Here is a 20,618-nt window from a genome sequence, read left to right on the forward strand (position 1 = left end):
CCCTGGGATTCTGTAAGCCGGTCTAACAGGAGGAAGCAAAGAGGATTTGGCCAATGGCAGCGGAGTCTCATGGCAACGGGGAAGCAGCTGGCCGACAGTTGGGTGTCTCCATTACGGGGCTAATTTAATCTCCTTTCCCTCATTCCACAGCAAGATGTGGTACCTCCTTAATTCAGTTCAGAGTGGTCTAGTTCCATTTGCTATTCAGACATTTTCACTAACTCACCCATTCCCTTTCCAATGCGTTGGTTTCCAAGGGCCTTTTGCACTTGGTTGGTGTGAGTTCAGGTCCAGCTGGTGCCCCTCAACATTACAGGAACATGAATATCAGCTCTAAACTTAGTTCTTCCAATACCGAAGGGGAGGGATTCTGCGTTTAAATGTTGTAGCATTTATGCCTTTTTATACCACGTTCACATTTACAATTGAATAAGGCCTCTATATTTTTTCATCATTAGACAAATACATTAAAAGGAACTGAGGATTTTTTAAAGGCTAGTAGAAGGTGGTACCGATCTTCCCACTAGGGAGGGTCAAAGACTATGCTTCCAACAGTGCAAAAGGAAGATTTTTCAATCTATCTGTCAAGTCCCTCCTATACTTTCCTCACCAAATGGAAAACAGGCAGGTTTATTAAAGGCACACTGTGAATTCATATCATAATTTCAAGACACCCAAAGTCAAGGGCCTGGATGCCAACAGCTGCAGCAAGCAGTTTTTTCCTCCCTGTTGATCCAGATGCGTAAGTCAAACAGAATCTGGCTCGCTATACAACGTGGTATCTTGTGAGCGTTTTTTTTTTTTCCTAATGTGCTAGAGGGAAGAAAAATAGATGAGCTTTTTCAAATGAAAACTCTCTATTTTTAAATGAGTTTGAAAAGCTGATTAAATTATGTATTTTATTACCTCTGTGAGTATCCTATTAAATGAATTATTTTAAAGGCTTGAATAAATGAAAATAATTTTTGTAATGGTTGGTCTATTTGGGTCTTTTTGACAACTGTCAAAATGTCTTCACTCTTCAGTTCGAGAGATATAAATAAGGTGAATATTTTTAAATGTTAAATTGCTTTTTGAAAGGTGCCTGAAAGAAACTCTTAATTAAATACTCTAATAATTAGGTCTCCCACTGATACAGACTGAGGTGGTCCCCAAGAAAATCATACTGGGGGAACATTAATCAAATATTCTTAAAGACAATGTGACGATACCTGATTTTAAATAATGGTAAAAGTATTATGTGTACTTATAAGGCCATCACCGTCTTCTATGAAAAAAAAAAAATATATATATAGAGAGAGAGACAGAGACAGGCAGACAGAGAGATGCAGAGATACAGAGAGACAGAGATACTTCAATTATGGTCCTGGTGCATTAAAATCTCTCATTAAAAAGAAGAAGAAATTCAGGTTATGAACCTCATTTGACTACTCAAAGACATCACTCTGTTCTCCATCTAGGAAACTCTCATTCTCTTCCAGAAGGAAACAACTTATCTTTCTGGGAATATCTGGCATCCCATTGCCTATTAAGCCTTTATTTCTCAAAAACCACATTAGCTTAGAACAAGGGTCTTCAGGTCTGTGGTATGCATACTCCCAGTTCATGAAATTTCCCAGGAGTCTGCAGGCACGGAGGGGAAGCAGGTCCCATTTCTTCAACCTGCATACGTACACTTTCCCAAAACTACCCTGCTTAAATGCCCCAATGCTTGAGATGTTCTCCCTTTCTACCTCCTCCTTCCTGGCAAGACACTCCGCCTTGAAAAAGGAAAGCCTTATTCTCGCCAGCCCTCACCTTACTGTGGTGCATCGGCCCAGGGTAGAAGAATTTTGAACACAAACTAAAGGAACAATTCAGAATATCAGCGTCTAAGAAAGGCTGCTCATCCTTCTCAAGTTTTAGAAACATTGACAGAAGACACTTGTTTTTCATCCAAGAGATGACAAACTTATGGCAAATATCCGAACTGTATCTATCTATCTTGAAGTTGGAATTCAAACGTGAGGGGATTGACACAGGGACCCATACTGATGTTATTTGTTAGAATTGAAGTCAAACTTTTTTTTTCTGACAGAAAGTGTGATTTAGCCAATTGGTTTGACAACGGCCCTTGCTTTGTCTGTTAAGAAACTCGAAGGGCATTTTTCCATGAATTAGATGAGCAAAATTTGTAGCACCAGGGTTTTTAAAAATATAGTTAAAAATGTGATAATGTAAAAAGTACATTACAAAATGATTAATGTAGAATATATAAAGACTCTTACAACCCAATAGTAAGCAGGAAAAGGACGATTAAAAATGAGCAAAAAATCTGAACAGATTCTTGAGCAAAGCAATAAAGCAAATAAGCACGTGGCCATGGCAAACAAATACATGAAACGATGCTCAACACCATGAAGAGTCAGATAACTTCAAATCAAAACCACAATGAGGCACCACTGCATCCCAATAAAATCGCTAAAATGTAAAGATTACTGATGATAGCAAGTATTGCTGAGGATATAAACACTCAGAGATTGCTGGCGGTAGGGTCGCTTCAAAACCAATTTGCAGTGTTTTATAAAGTTAAACACACACTAACTGTATAACTCAGCAATCTCACTCCTAGGTTTTTACCCAGATACTAGAAGTAAAACATACTAACAGAAAGATAAGAGGCCCGAAACCTGTAGGAGGCATGGACTGAGACAGGAATGAGGGAACATTTTTGGTGGCGGAGATGCTCTATATCATGATGGTGGTGGTTATACAACCTTAAAACATTTGTCAAAATGCACGGAACTGTACACGTAAAACTGGTGAATTGTATTCTATGTAAATTACACCACTAATAAAACTGATTAGAAATGTTATTGGTCAAGATGAAGCAGGTAAACTTATTCCATTCCCAATCCTCTCTGAGAATACTGAGTTAAATTTGAAGCCCGTAAGTGAAAGAGTAATAGGCTCTAAGAGCTATTCGATAGGGCTAGCCAAGCTTTCTGCAGTCTATTTCCTAGGAATTGGAACAGGGAATAGCGCACGTTCCAGAGACATTGTGAAAAGCAGGTATTTCCAATTCTTTGCTTTCAACAAAACTGAGAGGTTCTGATCAAGTTGTCAATCTTGCATAGTTTCCTTGATAGACCGCTGTGATTTCTTTGGCAGGTAACTTGGAAGGAGTTCAGACTCGAGGCACAATAATACATACCAAAGTCCTTTCGCTGTTGTCTCTCTCTTTATGTGAAACAGGTTGATCAGCACTTAAATCCATTTCTTTTCATTTTTTTTTTTTAAAAAAGGAGCAAAGTGGATGCTGAACCCTATCTCAGTCTAACAATAACAACAAAAGTTTACCTGGTGCCATTGTGTTCCAGGTTTCCTTTAACTTCCACACTACGTGCACTGATTTCACCTGCACAGCAATCCTACAGCACAAGTAATGTTTTCTCCCTTTTACAGAAGAGGAAATTTAGGCACAGAGAGTTCAGTAACTTTCTCAATATCACACAGCTGGCCAAGTGGCAAAACTTGAACTCAAGACCCAGCTCCACATTCTGTGCTGCTGACCCCATTGCTAACCTACAACATATTCATCCACAGGTACATGGAATCTCACAGTTTTCACAAATTCTTTAGATTAGAATAATACTCTTCAGTGGAAATGAAATTAAAATATAAATTCAAGTAGAAAGAAAAACAATGTGAAATTCCCAAATATGAACGCAGAACTTGTCCATGTTTTTTTCCTTTTTAAACAGCTTTATTGAGATATAATTTATTTACCATAAAATTCATCCATTTAAAATATACAGTTTTATGATTTTTACTATATTTACAGACCAGTGAAGTTATCTCCCTATTTTGAAACAATTTCACCACTTCAAAAATAAACATTATGCATTTTATCTGTCACCCACCTATTCCTTCATCCCTCCCAGCCATAAGCAAACACTTAATCTAGTTTTTTGTCTCCACAGATTTCCTTATTCTAGATTTTCATATGAATTAAGTCAGGTAATATTTAGATTTTTTTATGATGGTTTCCTTTCACTTAGCATAATGTTTTCAAGGTTTATCCAACCTTCCACGTATACCAATACTTTGTTCCTTTTTAATGGCCAGATAATATTCTATTGCATGGATACCCCAAATTTTATTTATCCAGTCATTGGTTGAATGTCAATTGAAGGCAGAACTTGTCCATATTTTTTTTAATTGACAATGGGTATCATGCCTATGATGTATGCAAATTCCATTGGATACATTTAAAAGTGATGTAACAATTTAATTTAAAAAGTTCAGTATTTACAAAACTGTGTTTGCAACTATAGTCAGAAATTGAATTTATAATTAATCTTATGATGACAAATGGCAAATAGCACCTAAAAATGTATAAGGTATTCATAGGTTTTAAAAGTTATTTGTGGGGTATGAAATCTAGTTTTCTTTTTTTTAATTCTAGTGTTCTAGCCGTCTATTAACTTGCTGAGTATTGCATTTAAAAGCCTGGTCAGTGTTATAGAGGTGGTAAGTGAAGCTGAAGAAAGATCGTTTTTTCTGCAAATAAAATAATACAGACACAAACACACACACACACGCACACACACATATAGTGCAAGAAGTAATAAAAAAGATAGTATCATTATTCAAAATTAAAATAGTGGCTTGGGATGTTTAAACACAAAGATTACTTGCATGTTGAACCAGCAGGGTTTTCAGCTGACTTACTGATGTTCATTCATTATATTGAATTATACTGATGTTCACTTCATTATAAAAGTTCTTAAGTCACCATGGTTACATCATTCTCAAACCAGGAGAATTTAAAAGAATAGCTTTTCAAATATAACAAATATGATTCAGTCCTTCTGCTACTGTGGATTTAATGACTTTTTTGCAAGTAGTCTCTTGGAACTAAGGAACGTTATAATGACTACTAAATGTCTATCCTTTAAAGGAATCAGTAAGGACAATACAGATATTCATTAAGGACAAAATGAAACAGCAAGGTGGACAGGGTTATGAAATAACGTTAAGTAAAAAAATAAATTAGTATTTAATTATCTTTACACTGAAGTACATGCAAATGATACGGGTCAAAAGGAAAATGGAAACACGAAAACTGTCTAAGGAAATGGAAGTGAGAGATGATTTTTCAGTATATTTCTTTATTAGTATATAATATGTGAGAACCAGATAAACTCAAGAGGGAAAGAAAGAAACATTAAGAATCGCCTCGAAGGATAACCTAGGTTCGCACATGGCAATATACGGATCTGGGTGAATGTGGCTGGAGGGGGAGAAATACACGCCTCTACTGGTTTTAACATCTTCTGCCGCCTGTGTCTTTTCTCTTCCCAGCAGGTCCCCATAAGTCTCTGTTCCTAACCAGTGGAGCACAGGCTCTCCAGGTGTGGCCAACACTATCGTCTGGTTAACCCAACACCCATTTCCGATTCCCTTCTCCCATCCACCCTCTCAACTAAAAACTCACCATCCCACTTTTTTTTTTTTTTTTTTTTTTTTTTTTTGCGGTACGCGGGCCTCTCAGTGTTGCGGCCTCTCCCGTTGCGGAGCACAGGCTCCGGACGCGCAGGCTCAGCGGCCACGGCTCACGGGCCCAGCCGCTCCGCGGCACGTGGTATCTTCCCGGACCGGGGCACGAACCCATGTCCCCTGCATCGGCAGGCGTACTCCCAACCACTGCGCCACCAGGGAAGCCCTGCTCCCACTTTTATTTGCAGCTAGGTGGCCATATGCCACAGTTCTAGACAATTACATGTCAGCAGAAATGTCCAGGGAGATTGTAGTAAAGCCTCTGGTAATTTTTGTTGATGTTGCTGTGAGGTAGCAGATGCATCTGGCATTGCTCCTTCTTCCACATCCTTCTGCCTTCAAGACAAATGGGTGCCTGATGCCACTCTAGTGACTAGGAGGGAACAAACAGGGACCCGCACAGACACCAGCCCTAGGACCGCTGAGCCACTGAACCAATGCCACCATCCACCTGCCTCCGGACTTACTGATATCTGAGAAGAATAAAACCTACTTTTTAAAGCTGCTGTTACCCTGACATGTCATTACTTGCAACTAGAAGCATTCCTAACGTATAGACCTGGTAATTACTGTAAGTGGAGCTGTCTCGGGTATAAGACTTCCACACAAACATCTGAGGACACAGTGAAGGTGGACAAGAAGAGGCTGAAAGTCGTAGGGGGACAGTCAAGACAAAGTTCCTCCAAATACAATTTTGTTCGGGGCACAACAAGGTGACAAGTTCTGTAAAGGCAATGAATTTTTTTTTTTTTTTTGGCCTTACCACGAGGCTTGCAGGATCTTAGTTCCCCAAACAGGTATCGAGCCCAGGACCATGGCAGTGACAGCACTGAGTCCTAACCCCTGGACCACCAGAGAATTCCCAGTAAAGGCAATAACTATAACATTTAGTTTGCCTATCTCTTATCACAAAAGAAACTCAGTACATATTTGCAACATTGAATACATTGGCTCTGAGTCAGATTATGGAAAATGTTGCACATTTTCAAGCCAAAAGAATCTCCCCATAGACTTAAAATTAAAAGTAATAAACATGGAAGTTACAGATATAAGGACTATGAATATTTTATATTATTTCCAAGTAGCTACTGCCAAGCTATGTGTTGGAATATTTCACTTTGTACTACATAGCACAATTATAATTTTTATTAATTCTTCCCAGACCATGCAAATTTCTTTAAAGTATATTTACACTACTCATTTGCTCTAATGTAAACAAAAGTCCTACCCTACAGTGATCGGATGGGATTAGAAAGACAAAACAAAAATTCAAATTATATAATTCTAATGTGTAGTATAGCATTTAAAGCTTTCAAATACATACTTATTACATTGGGTTTCCAACTGCACATAGAGTCATGACTCAGATGGTTCTTTTACTGAGTAAATATGCATTAGGTGCAATTTTAAGCACTCATCATTAACTCATCCAACCAGAACAAACCCATTAACAGTGAGCTTATCTGGTTTATCAAGTGAATCTAGACTAGGTTCTTAGGAATATGCTTAAATGTTATATTTATTCATTAGACCTCGCTAGAATCACAAGGTAACATATTCATTATGCCAGGGATTTTTAATGGACCGTTGCAAGTGATGTTCTCCAAAATGCTGAAGTGATATAATACGATTAACTTTATAAGCCAGGTGTTAATTCTCATGATTAACATTAATAAAGGACCATGAATGAATCACCAACATTATAAAGCATTTTGTTACCTTTGGTCTCTAAGCTCCCTATATGATGTCTTCCCAAACTTCCAACCCCCAGTCTCCATTCACCTTAGAAACTTTGATCTCTTTCTTCTTTACCTGGAGATTCTACGGTTGAACCTGAGAAATTTCCTGAAAGCGGATGCTTCCCCCAGACCACCAGCCAAGGTCCACTGCCTGGGGCTTCTCCTAAATCCAGGCTCCATTGATTTAGAGCCTGAGGAGGTGAGAATAGAATCACTTGTCCAGCATGAACTGGTATCTCTAAAAATATATACATCATTTTATCTTACATAGCACATACCACATTGACCAAAATGCTGAGAATGATTTAATTTTCAGATCTGGTGATCTCCTTATTATTCTCCACCCATAGATTTTATATCTGCACTATCACTTGGCACTTCCCAAAGGCTTATGTGGTTAGTTTTCTTTCTCCTTCCCCAAGCCTCGTAAAAAGGGTTTGATGAAGATTCATTGAATAACGGCTATTTTAAAGTACTATAGATCTTTAAAACACTCAAAGTGTCTTTATTCCTTTTTCATGCCACCTGGCCAAAATTTTCTTATTCTTGTGTTTCAAAAAGTCATTAGTCCTACAACGTATTATTTCATAACTCACGAAATATACATTGGTTCCACACGTAGGTATCAGTAGCCCACTTGTAGTTACACCTTCCTGTTCCTACCTAGTGTTTCCAGGCTCACAGACATTTACCTAAGGCTCACACTTCGCTGAATTACAAAATCCTTGGAAAGACCTTCAATGATGAGGGCAGTTACCAAAGGGCACACTGCGATTATGCCTGTGTGCGTGCATTCTTGCACTCACACACGTTTTGTGTGTCTAATTAGTGCAAACAGGATCCTGATATTTACAGGGAAGATGTTTTCCGTGAGAAACAGCCCTATGCTTGCAAAGGTAGGATGCATCTTTGCAAGGGAGAGACCTTTGACTATAACGTTAGGGTGTGTTGGCCGCCTTATGAACCTTGCTTGCCTTTGTTTATTGCACTAATTTCTGACAATTCAGAAAAGGCCGTTTCTAGCAGTTAACATCTACTCAGCAGCTTCATTTCCTGAGAGAACGTGCCTTAAGGACACTGCCCCACCTCTTCTACAACTCCCTTCTTCAAGGACTTGAGCATTTTATAGACTTGTAAAAAACTGTGTGATATCAGATGATGACGATGTACATCTGTCATTTACCTAAAGTTCTGTTCCTTCCACACTCCATCTTATCTGTTTTGTTTATAACTCTATTTTATTGTTATTGGGATTACTGAATCATAAACCTAGGAAGAAAAATGTTCCATTTAAAAATATGTTTCATACTATTGGGGGATTACACCCATACTTGGAAGCTTCATCACATATTGCACAGCAGTTCTTTAAAATGTCTGTGTTGTATCACACAGCATGAGAGTATTTCAACCTCTCTTGCATTCCCCCCCCCCCAGTATATAACTTCCATGTGGTCAGGGACACTTATACTCAATCCTACATAACCTTGGCACCTAATATAGTGCCTAGCTCATAATAGGGGCTCAATGATATTTGTTAAACAGAAGTATGAAAATCTATTGTTGAAAATATTGACACATGAAACATTTTTCTTCTCCCATTTTCTTCCAATTATAAATCTCCTTATCAATCTTCTCATCTTTCAATAATCCCTTATACCATCCGTGACCATCTCCATTATTTACTTCTTGGCTCTATGCTCTTCAACTACAGTATAAGTACAGTCATCCCTCGATATCCGTGGGCTATCTGGATATCCAAAACCCCCAGAGATGCCAAACTCAGGATGCTCAAGTCTCATATAAAATGTGGTAGTATTTGCATATGATCTATGCACATCCTCCCCTATACTTTAAGTCATCTCTAGATTATTTATAATACCTAGTACAATGTAAATGCTATGCTAATAGTTGTAAATACAATGTAAATGCTATGTTAATAGTTGCCGATGTGCAGCCAATTCAAGTTTTGGTTTTTGGAACTTTCTGGAATTTTTTTTTCTGAATATTTTTGATCTAAGGTTGCTTGAGTCCTTGGATGTGGAACCTGCAGATAGGGAGAGCCAACTATAATGCATCCCATTAAAATAGAATTAATGGTTTAACTTTACACTGTTAATGACATATATCCAGCCTTGATCTCTCGTTTCAGCTCTAGTCCTGTAACTAATTGCATGCAGGGCATTGCTACTTTAAAATAACATCTATCCTCTTTGTACCAACGTTGTCTCCACTTACCTAATTTCATTTTTTCTATCAATAGCATTCTCCAAGTCAGCCCAGCTTGAAAATCTGGAGTCATCTTCTCTTCCCTTTCCTTTATCTCCTATAGCCAACCAGTTAAATGACGGGTCCAGTATGAATTCAAAAAGCCTCCTAAATCCAGCCCCTCCTCCTTGCTTTCATCCCCATACTCCAATACTGCCCCTCATTTTCTCATATCTGGACAACTTCATTAGCCTCTTGGTTTCCCTTCCTCCAGTTTCTCTTCCCGCCGAATTCCCGTCCACCCAGCCTTTGACAGCATCTCCAACAAATATTGAGTCGACTATGATTTGTTCAATGAATGAATGGAAGAATGGATTCATGAATAAATGCTCTAGTATATAAAGTGCCTTAGATCTTTAGTTCATTGTAGTCTACAATCTGACTCCAACTTTTGTCTACTATTTCCAAACTACCCCACCATCCCAGGTAGTTTTCCCTAAGCAGGCCAGAATCAAGTTTCTCTGGCTTTAAAAAGCACCCATCCCTCTTTACACATGCAAACTTCGCCCCAAACCTCCATGAACAGATGTCTAGAATGGCTTGTGCCCCTCACTAGCCATCCATCTTCTCAGAATTCCTATAACACCCCCCATCCAATAGTGATAAATGTTGGCATTCTATCTGCAATGGCACTGCACTCTTTCTTTCCCATGTCTTTTTTCTTCAGCTAGATTTACATAATCTTGGAAGACGGATGCTACATCTTAAGGTCTTTGCTCAACTGACTATGATGATTTAAAGGACTATGCATTTCTTTAACTCTCAACAGGCTTCATTTTTACCTTTGTATACTTCCTGCAAAGAATAAAAAGGAAACAAACTTTAAAGCAAAAAAAAAAAAAAAATCTATACATAACAGGCTCCTGAAAGGAGAGGAAACCACATGTTCTACACCAGTTAATTAATATGGAGCATATAACTCAAGAGACCTTTTTATAAGCAGAACTTCCTAAAGGCTTCCATCTACAGCCATGAAACTGAGAAACAGAAAAGAAAATCAGAATTAGAAGCAGAATATTTTATTGTTTTTATTATTGCTTTCTGAAATGCCCAAATTAGCTTACTATTTATTAGCAGTAGGATGAAATGGGAAATATATATATATATATAAACTTATTCCTGCTGTTGTGGAATAACTATCTAGAGAAATTTATTTAATGTGATGGTTTTCTATTGCTTAAGAATAACAAACTGTACAACCTGTTTTTTAAAAGCATCCAGTAATAGTAAAGTCAAAAGACAGAGAATAAACAGAGACCAAAATCAGATTTCAAAGAAAGTACCATATAATTTTATTAAGGATGTTGTTCCTACAACTCAAAAGTTGAAAATGCTCTTATCGGATAAGTTTCAAAGATAAGAAGAATAACTGAAGATAAGAGTTTATTTTTGACCCTCCAAGGACTAGCAGGCATTTAGTAAAGTATTAAAAATAATAAAGGAAATAACTCACATGTTTTGGCCTCAGGAAATACCCTGCTGTTTATGGAAATAATTCCCCAATCTTTATCCCTTGTTTTTTCAGATAATTATTTCAGTATTCATTTAGCTTTGTTGCTTAATAATAAGAGTTTCAGGGGAAAGATTCTAGACAAAAAGACTAATACGTAAACAGAGCAACCCCAGGCCATTCTGTGAGGTGAATTGTGCATCTCCTTTTCCCCCTGCATTCTGCTTCCTCTTCCTACCAGGTGCTCACCGTGGGTCGTTAGAAGTTTCTAGTCTTATCTGGCATTCCTTCCCCAGAAAACTTATTCTCCAATAAGGCTGACCCTCTTCAATATTTTACCATCACTCCTCATATACACTTGACTCCACACCTTAATGTGAACCATTTCTGTAGCCTCTGACACTTTCTTCTCGCCTCTCCAGATATCCAAGTTTCATCATCCTTGGAGGTTCCACTCGAGTCTCACCTCCTCTGTGGAGTCCTCCCTGATCACATCAGGGTCTTCAGAAATGCAGCAGAGCTGCAACATTCATACAAATGCTGTATCTTCTCTCCTCAAGTAGGTTTGCCTGTCCTGGTGGAATGATACTGTCGACGAAAATAATCAGTCAACAATCTATAATAGGAGTAGACAGACAGGAGTTTTATTTCAGCCAAGCTGAGGACTGTAGCCTGGAAGCCAGCCTCTCATATAACTCTGAGGAACTGCTCCAGGGAAGCATGGTTTCAGCACAGTTTTAAGTCTTGTCAGAACAAATAACACCAAACAAGTCAGAGATACATTCCTTCAAGGTTTCAACAAAACAGATAAGAACCTACACAGTGAGTCAGGATGGCCTTGGCCCCTGGGAAGGGGGTCATCATCGAAGGAGTCCCAGCCTTGGCATCCCAGGAAGGAAGGCATTTGATCTTCATTTTTAACATGGACGTTTTTTACCTCTGGTCAATGCGCCCTTTCCTTTAATAATTCCAGCAGATGTACAATGTACGTTTGATAGGCCACAAACAGGCTGTTTTAGTTAGCATAAAATTCAAGTTAACTCATGTATAAGCCAGAAAGACTTCCCCATACTTCAACATGTGAACATTTCTTTTATCAATATCATGTTTTATGCTTCAAAAGACAAGTGACTGGGGCCCAGAACATGAGCCTACCTTGTTTAAAATGCCCACCTCTTAAGTCTTCACATCTTGTTTACTGCCTTCTATTTTGGTGAGCTTTTGTGGAAACATGTCGTGTCTCCCCCGACAATAGGAGACGCATCTTGAGAGCAGAGCTATGTCTGATATTGTACGATTCAACCACCAATATGGGCACTGTCATACACGGACTAAGAAATAACTGGGAACTCTGGAAATATCTGTTTAATAAATGTAACACAGTGGTTTGGAGTTTGAGCATCTGGAATCTAAGTATGGTTCTGTCACTTACTACCAGTGCAGTGTGACCTGGGGGTTGTTATTTATCCTCCACCAGCCTCAGCAGCTGCATCTGTGAAACATAACAGCATCAGTGATTTTCGGTACTGTCTTGGGTATTCCCAGGGTTGTGGTGCTTTTAGCAGTCTCCTTCCATCCATAACTGGGAGAATGGCCATGTCTGTGGTGAGAGACAGTGCTTTATTTAAGAAATTTTAACTATCCCATTAAACTCTCTGAAGAAAATTTACTGACTCTTATCACAGTATTTTTCTGAAGTTTTCCTTCCAAACTCGTATAGGTATGGGAAGGCAATAAAAAAAAAGGAAACATTTATAATATATATGTTCACTCTTAATAACCCAAACAAATGATACTGCAAAAGACTTTGCTGTCAAATATCACTTTGTAATCCTCTAGGGGTATCCAAGCTCAGTTAGGAGCGATAGGCTGAATTCTAGAGACGGTTTTGTGGTTCACTGCAGTCTTGGTGGAAGTCTTTAACCCATGACACTCACTTCAGTGAAAAGTTCAGAACCACGTTCAGTCATTTCACACATAACAACACGTACTTGCTTTGTGCTATTGCGGCTTGGCTGCAACACGGAGCTACACCAAAAACGGATCTGAGCCTCCAAGTGGCAGGTTTCTGGAAACTTAACCTTTGCTTACCTGCGTGACTCTCTGATTCTCACATGCCAAAACAATTAAAGAAGCAGGAGTGGGTTAAAAAGTGTCCTTTTTTTTTTTTCTTTCTAAGTCATTGCACACAATTCCTCTGCATAATTTGTTTTCCATTTTGCAGACTTCAACATCTTGTTTACCACCGCTCAGATGGACTGTTTCTATTTAGAAAAGTTTCTGAGTTTCTGTGAATTGATTAAGAGTGAGATTTCAAAATATAAAAAGTAGTCATTATTCAGTAAAAGAGGCATTGACGATCAACCGTGAGTGTGTGCGATGAGGCACGTGCCCAGGAAGTGAGCTGACTCTGGACCTCTCATTCATTGGAGCATCACTTATCTCTTGTGCAAACCTTGTCTTACAGGCACTGTGCTCGGCATTGGGAGTCGATCAATTTCCTTGCTTTAGGATCCCATATATTGTCCTTTGTATTTGCAATTCGTAATTAAGATGATCTGATTAGCAAATCAAAGAGAGAAACGTTACCATTCCAGAAGATCCATCTGAACACAAGAAAGAGTTTAAAATCAACCTCTCAACAATGTGAGACGGTCAAATTAACTTCCTGGCCATGGTCTTTAAAGGTCTTCCATAAGAGCGCCTCTCCAACTTCATTATGTAACCCCCTGCACTCTTTCAAGCCATGAAATATATTATCTGAGCTAAAGTAAGTTAGTCATAGGCTCTGTGCTATAAATGCATACTCGATTTAGCCTTTTTAAACTTTTATTCCACTGTTTTTTGCCATCCTCTCCCTCCTTGGAAGATACTTTTTTCTACTCTGTGTCTATCAAATCGAGGCTGCTTTTCTCAAATTCAATCAAACAGAATCATTTCTTCTAGAAAATCCTTTTACGCCGAGTTTCAGTCACGATGTTCACTCGAATAAAGGACATTCCACTCAATCTCACACAGTATCTAGATTTTTCTAAAATATAAGTGTAAATATGCATTTACTATGCACCTTGCACAGAGCAGCTGTAAATTAATATCTAATGAATGCATAAAATTTCCTTCAATTTCTCATCTCTCTGCATGAAGAGTCTTTCCAATATATCATCAATCTCTATTAGTGTACATTTTGGCACATCGACAGTTTTGTTACGAAGAGAAACCAATCACAAAGTTATAAAGACCATTAGAGATACTTAAAAAAAACGTGTGGGGTTCGCGTAAAGAGAAAAGTAAAGGTTTAGTCATGTAGTAGTATGAGCCACTTCAAAGGGGCCTTTGATTTTTAGAAGTGAGTCCTGGGAAACGTAGACTAAGATGAACAGAAGAGGTGCTTAACAAGTTAGCCCCAGTTTTCTAAGAACACATACACAATGACTGGTCAAATCATAAGTGGTGTCTTTTATACAGAAATTTCAGTAATGAATAGACAGATCCAGGGAATTTGCACAGAGAAAAATAGATTTCCATGTTAGTCACCCAAGGGATGTAGATCAGCAAAGCAGTTACAGTTCTAAGCTGGACTCCCCAAGGTCTCCTTGGCCAGAAATGGTGGAGGCCCATAGAAACTTCTCAAATTAGGCCAGAATCCTGGGACTGACCTGGCACAGAACCATAGGGAAGCTGGAACAGAAGCCAACATTGACCTCAGCATGGAACTGCCAAATACAAAACACCACCAAAATTTTAAGAGAATTAACTACACAACAGTCAGAGGGCTGAGCAAGGATGAGAACGCATCTTCTTAACATATCTCTCCTGAGCTCAGAGCATTGACTCTTGCCTAATATCTGACAATAGAAAATATTATTTCACCCGTTTTGTGTCAGAATCAACCCCACGATAAGACCTTAAGTCAAAGCATGATAAGTGGTTGAGGCTATTTCTCACGTAGGCACAGCAATGCTGAGGAACATGAATGTTAAAAGGGAAAATAGCAGTTTGCAGGACCTAAACTGAGAAAACAGAATATTATTTATATAATATGTATTATATAAATATATATAATGTATATATGTGTATATATACACATATATATAATGTATATATGTGTATATATACACATATATATATAGCTTAACTTATTAAACTTGATGTTCTTTTCCACTGAATGCCTTATTAAAGGAGTGGGAAAGAATCATTGCTTGGTTATTGGTCCCAAAATATAGTTTTCTGTCTAAGTGTATCTCAATACGCAGTCACTTGAGACAGTGACTCAGAACTGGGTGCTGAAGGGATTTCAGCAGAGATGCCTTCTTTACGACACTGCAATACAAACGTACAAGTTAATCAAATGCAATGAAATGTTTCCTTGCTAATCTATGCAGCCAACACTGTATCGGCGAGTAGCTGTTTAAATTTACAGCTTCCAAGCAGGGGAAGTTTGCTGACAGGTAGGACACAGACCGTCTTAGGAGGAAAACACCCGCGAAAGCAATTTTTTTCAAGTTCTTAACATCCTATGCCCTACCTCTGCAACCAGTCCCAGGAAATGCAGGTTTTGAGTCGTGACACACAATCTGCTGGCTTCAAACCCTGCAAGAAGTTGGATGGGAACCGTCTTCGGACTTAACTATATTCTCTGTCTACCGTGTGACTCTCAACACATGCCTTTTTGTGTGTGTGTCCTCAGCTATCCCCTCTCAAGCAGCCTGCTTCTGAGTCGGTGAGGCTGGGTTCAGGAACCCCACGTCCACCTTGCCCCAAACAAGTGGCTTCACTGTTGATCTTAACCAGTACTAATCAACTCAGCCCTTACATGTAAAGTAGACCAGACAGAAAGCAGCGTGTCCTTGGTCATCTAATTACATTACCTGCAGCACATTCTGTTCTTTTATTATATTTTTTGATCTTTCACTCTTGCTAAACTTAATAATCTAACACCATATGTTATTTTTTAAATTCTATGTATACACACAAAAAAGGAAGACTTGAGGGACGAGGTCAGACACATAAAAGTGTGATCTCCCCAGTCACAGCCAAATTCCTAAAGGGTGAGCCCATTAAATGGCCAAACAAAATAAGACACATTGCTAACTTCATTTTCAAAAAGTTCCCACGTGTAGGTTTATAAGGGCCTAGAGGGATGAGTTGCCCTCAATTGTGTCTCGTTTAATTTGGCCATTTAAAGGGCTGACTCTTTTCTAACTTGGCTCTAGTTGGAGATATCACACCTCTACGTGTCGGAACTTGATTCTTAACTTGGCTTTTTCAGGGCCCATTAAATGTTTCTGATTTGGTATCACTCTAAAAGAATGTGTAAGTGGTTTCTTTGCACTAACGTCTGGACAGATTGGGGTCAAGTGTGATTGGTAGGTTTCCACTATTAAATTATTTCACACTCCCTCACCCCCGCCTAACCGCTGAAAGCTCGGAGTTCACCTTCTGGGTGGGAGGCCAAGATATTCTGAGATCAGACACTAAAGAAGCTGGATGTACACATTGCAGTTGCAACAAAACAAAAATGATAGATGGCTTTGTAGAATAAATGTGTTTTCTTTACCAAGGGCTTCTCATTAACACTTTTTACTTGGAAAAAAATAAAGAGGAATTGCTTAATCCAGCAGATAGAAGGCAGAAATTATGTCCTTGTTTCTGTCTGTTTCTTCATTTATTAAATGGAGAGCCTACTATTTCTCACAGGATTATCTAGTGTATGATTTAGTGGGAAGAAACTCAAATGGAATAAACTCTGAATTCCTTCATGGAAATGCACTGTATTTGTTTCTTTCCCCAAGAAAGAATTAACTTCAGGGCTTCCCTGGTGGCGCAGTGGTTGAGAGTCCGCCTGCCGATGCAGGGGACACGGGTTCGTGCCCCGGTCCGGGAAGGTCCCACATGCCGCGGAGCGGCTGGGCCCGTGAGCCATGGCCGCTGAGCCTGCGCGTCCGGAGCCTGTGCTCCACAACGGGAGAGGCCACAGCGGTGGGAGGCCCGCGTACCGCCAAAAAAAAAAAAAGAAACTTCAGCCTACAGAGACACATAAAACACTAGAAAACCTAAATGAAAATAATTTAGAAAGAAGATTCATGAAATGGAGCGAGAAATGAGTAGATGGATCACGAATGTCAGAGGCAGAAAACAGCGTTGGAATCCAGACTTATTAGCTTTCTAAGCCATTTCACCTCGTGGAGCCTCAATTTTCTTATGTGTAAAATAGAAACTATACTAATTTCTACCTCACTGGGTTTTTGAGAGACTCCCATGAGACTGTAGATGTAAAAGTACCCTACAGAGTATAAATCCCAATAAGGTATTTCACTAACATTATAAAAGAAGTAGAGAATAACCGTTAAGATATGGTGGGACTCTAGCTGTAAGGGTTCATAGCAAGGGGATAGAATTGAATCGAAGAAGATTAGAAATGGGTTCTTTGGAGCAGGTGTAATTTGAGGTGGGCCTTGAGGATCAGTCTAATTTGAGAAAGTACAAGGGAGGAAGAAAGTCTTCTGGGTGACAGGAGTAGGAAGGAGGTTGGGGGAGAAGTGAGGCTGGAGGGTAGCAGATGCAAAAGCAGTGACAGTCACAGCATGGGGAAGGGGTGCTCGTGGTGAGAACACTGGAGCTGAGGATGGGCACCCAGGAGGACAGAAATGAGTAAGAGTACTGTTGTAGACAGAGTATTTGTGTCCTCCCCAAATTTGTTGAATCCCTGACTCCCAGTGTAATAGTATTTGGAGAAGGAGTCTTTAGGAGATAATTAGGGTTAGAAGAGGTCACGAGGGCAGGGCCCTGGCCTGATAGGATTAGAGCTTTGTAAGGAGAGTCACTAATATTATAAAAGAATTAGGATACATATATACAATGGAATATTACTCAGCCATAAAAAAGGAACGAAATTGGGTCATTTGTAGAGACGTGGATGGACCTAGAGAAAGTCATACAGAGTGAAGTAAGTCAGAAAGAGAAAAAGAAATATCACATATTAACGTCTATATGTGGAATCTAGAAAAATGGTACAGGTGAACTGGTTTGCAAGGCAGAAATAGAGACGCAGATGTAGACAACAAACGTATGGACACCAAGGGGGAAAAGCGAAGTGGGGGAGGATAAACTGGGAGATTGGGATTGACATATATACACTAATATGTATAAAATAGGTAACTAATAAGAACCTGCTGTATCAAAAAAATAATAAAAGAAAATTCAAAAGAAAAAGCGTTAGGGAATAATTAAGAGGTCTTGAGTGCACTCAAAGAGACACGGCCTCCTACAAGCCAAGAGAAAAGGCCTCAGAATAAAAACCTACCTCGCTGGCACCCTTGATCTTGGACTTCCCAGCCTTCAAAACCATTAGCAATAGATTTCACTTGACTAAGTGGCACCGTCTATGGTAGCTGGTCATAGCGGCCCAAGCTGGCTAAGACAAGCTCCTAATATGGAAAGCCTCAAAAAGCAGCCCGAGAGGAGGCTGAATACAGTGGGCTGTAGGTTCCTGAGCGGCATGACGAAATGAAAGGGGCGTCTTTGGAAGATGGTCTTGGTAATGGTGAGCAGGGTGAAACGGAAAGAAATGAGGCTGAAAGCAGAGAGATGAGAGTGCGATGACAATGATTGGAAACGTAGCAGTGAGGGTGGAGAGACTGAATCTCACGGGCACATGTAGGACTGAAACAACAGTATCCAGAGACTGGGAATAAAAGAGTGGGAAGAGTTAGCCTAAATCCTAATTTTGGCTCTCATCCTTGTGCTTTTTTAAAAAATGGTTGAGGGGCTTGGAACGAGCAGGCTGAATTGCTCAAAATAAGAGACTCAATTATTATTACTATCCATCTTCTTCATTATTAATATAGAGCCCTAAGCCTTTGCTCATGGGTTGGCCAATCAAAGATCAGATGCTAGAAGGACTATCTCAGTTTGGCTTAGTTCCAAGTTTCCAAGAAAGTTGCTGCTACATCCCCCTGTGTCCACATCGAGAGAAACAGGACTAGCCAAGCACTCCTTCCTTTACCTGATAAGTTCATCTGTGAATGAGTGAGCTAGTATTTGTGAATAATATGGAGCCCTGCAAAAACACTGCCACTCAAACATAAAAATTAGTATGCGGAGACACACAGCCATTATAACAAGTATTCATGGCCCACGGAACAGCCAACCTTTAAAAATTCAATGTTTTCCATCAGGAACTTCCAGAATCATAACTTGGAATTTCATCATTGGAATTTCATCATTGGAATTTCATTCATAGTTACTCAAAGAATAAAGTTATAATTTAGATATCTAATTCCTAAAAGTTTCGTGCTCAATAAAATTATCTTAATAGATATTATCTCAAGTTTATGAAGTTGCTTCTTTCCTTCCGAGAGTCTATCTTTTTGTTATAGTCATTCAAAATATTCCAGAGATGTAAGCGGAAGAAAATATGACATCAGACCAAAGAAATTATTTTAGACATTTCTTCATTACTAAGAAATTGTGAATTGTTCATAGATAGATAGATAGGAAGAGATTCTAGATACAGATATATAGAATCTAATTCAGAACATTAGAACTAGCAATAATTTTACAGGTCATCTAATGTAATGCTTTTATTTAACAGGTGAAACCACTGAGACCCAAGCTCGTACAGACATACCTCATTTTACTGCACTTTGCTTTTTTGCAGTTCACAGACACTGTGTTTTCTACAAATTGAAAGTCTGTGACAACCCTGTGTCGAGCAAGTCTGTGGGCGCCATGTTTTCAATAGCATTTTCTCACTTCGTGTCTCTGTGTCACATTTTGGTAATTCTTACAATATTTCAAACTTTTCCATTTGTGTTATATTAATTATGGAGATCTGTGATCAGTGATCTTTGATGCTACTATTGCAAAAAGATTACAATTCGCTGAAGGCTCAAATGACGGTTAACATTTTTTAACAATAAAGTAATTTTTAATTAAGAGATACATACATTTTTTACGGGGTAAGGGGGGGAGGCATAAACTGGGAGATTGGGACAGACCTGTACACGTGACTATATATAAAATGGATAACTAATAAGCACCTATTGTGTAGCACAGGGAACTCTACTCAGTACTCGGTAACAACCTATATGGGGAAAGAAGCTAAAAAAGAGTGGATACGTGTATAACTGATTCACTTTGCTGTACAGCAGAAATAATACATTATAAATCAAGGGTACTCCAATAAAAATTAATTTTAAAAAGATACGTACATTTGAAATAAGGCCATTGCACACTTAATAGACTACAGTATAGTGTAAACATAACTTTTATGCGCATTAGGGAACCAAAAATTTTGTGTGACTCGCTTTATTGCAATATTCCTTTACTGCGATAGTCGCTTTATTGTTGTGGTCTGGAATCAAACGGGCAATATCTCCAAAGTCTGCCTGTATACAGTCCACGGATTCCACATCCACAGATTCGACCAACCAAAGATCGAAAAAAATTTTTTTTAATTCCGGAAATTTCCAAGAAGTAAAATTTGAGTTTGCCCTATACCGGCACCCATTTGCATACCATTTACACTGTATTAGGTATTATGAAGTAATCTAGGGATAATTTAAAGCAGTCGGGAGGATTGCATAGGTTACATGCAAACACCCCACCATGTTATGTAAGGG

The 20,618-nt window shown here is 38.9% G+C and overlaps 1 long non-coding RNA gene across 1 annotated transcript in view; it reads right to left on the reverse strand.

Annotated features, from left to right (window-relative positions):
* Positions 1 to 10,810: 10,810 nt before the first annotated feature.
* Positions 10,811 to 20,618, reverse strand: part of LOC309836131 — a 68,351-nt gene continuing 58,543 nt past the window's right edge. The window contains exon 3 of the long non-coding RNA XR_014298099.1: positions 10,811 to 13,553. This is a non-coding gene — a long non-coding RNA (uncharacterized lncRNA). The remainder of the gene's footprint in view (positions 13,554 to 20,618) is intronic.

This window comes from Grampus griseus, assembly GCF_964374135.1.
Source record: "Grampus griseus genome assembly, chromosome: 18".
Classification (NCBI taxonomy): Eukaryota; Metazoa; Chordata; class Mammalia; order Artiodactyla; family Delphinidae; genus Grampus; species Grampus griseus.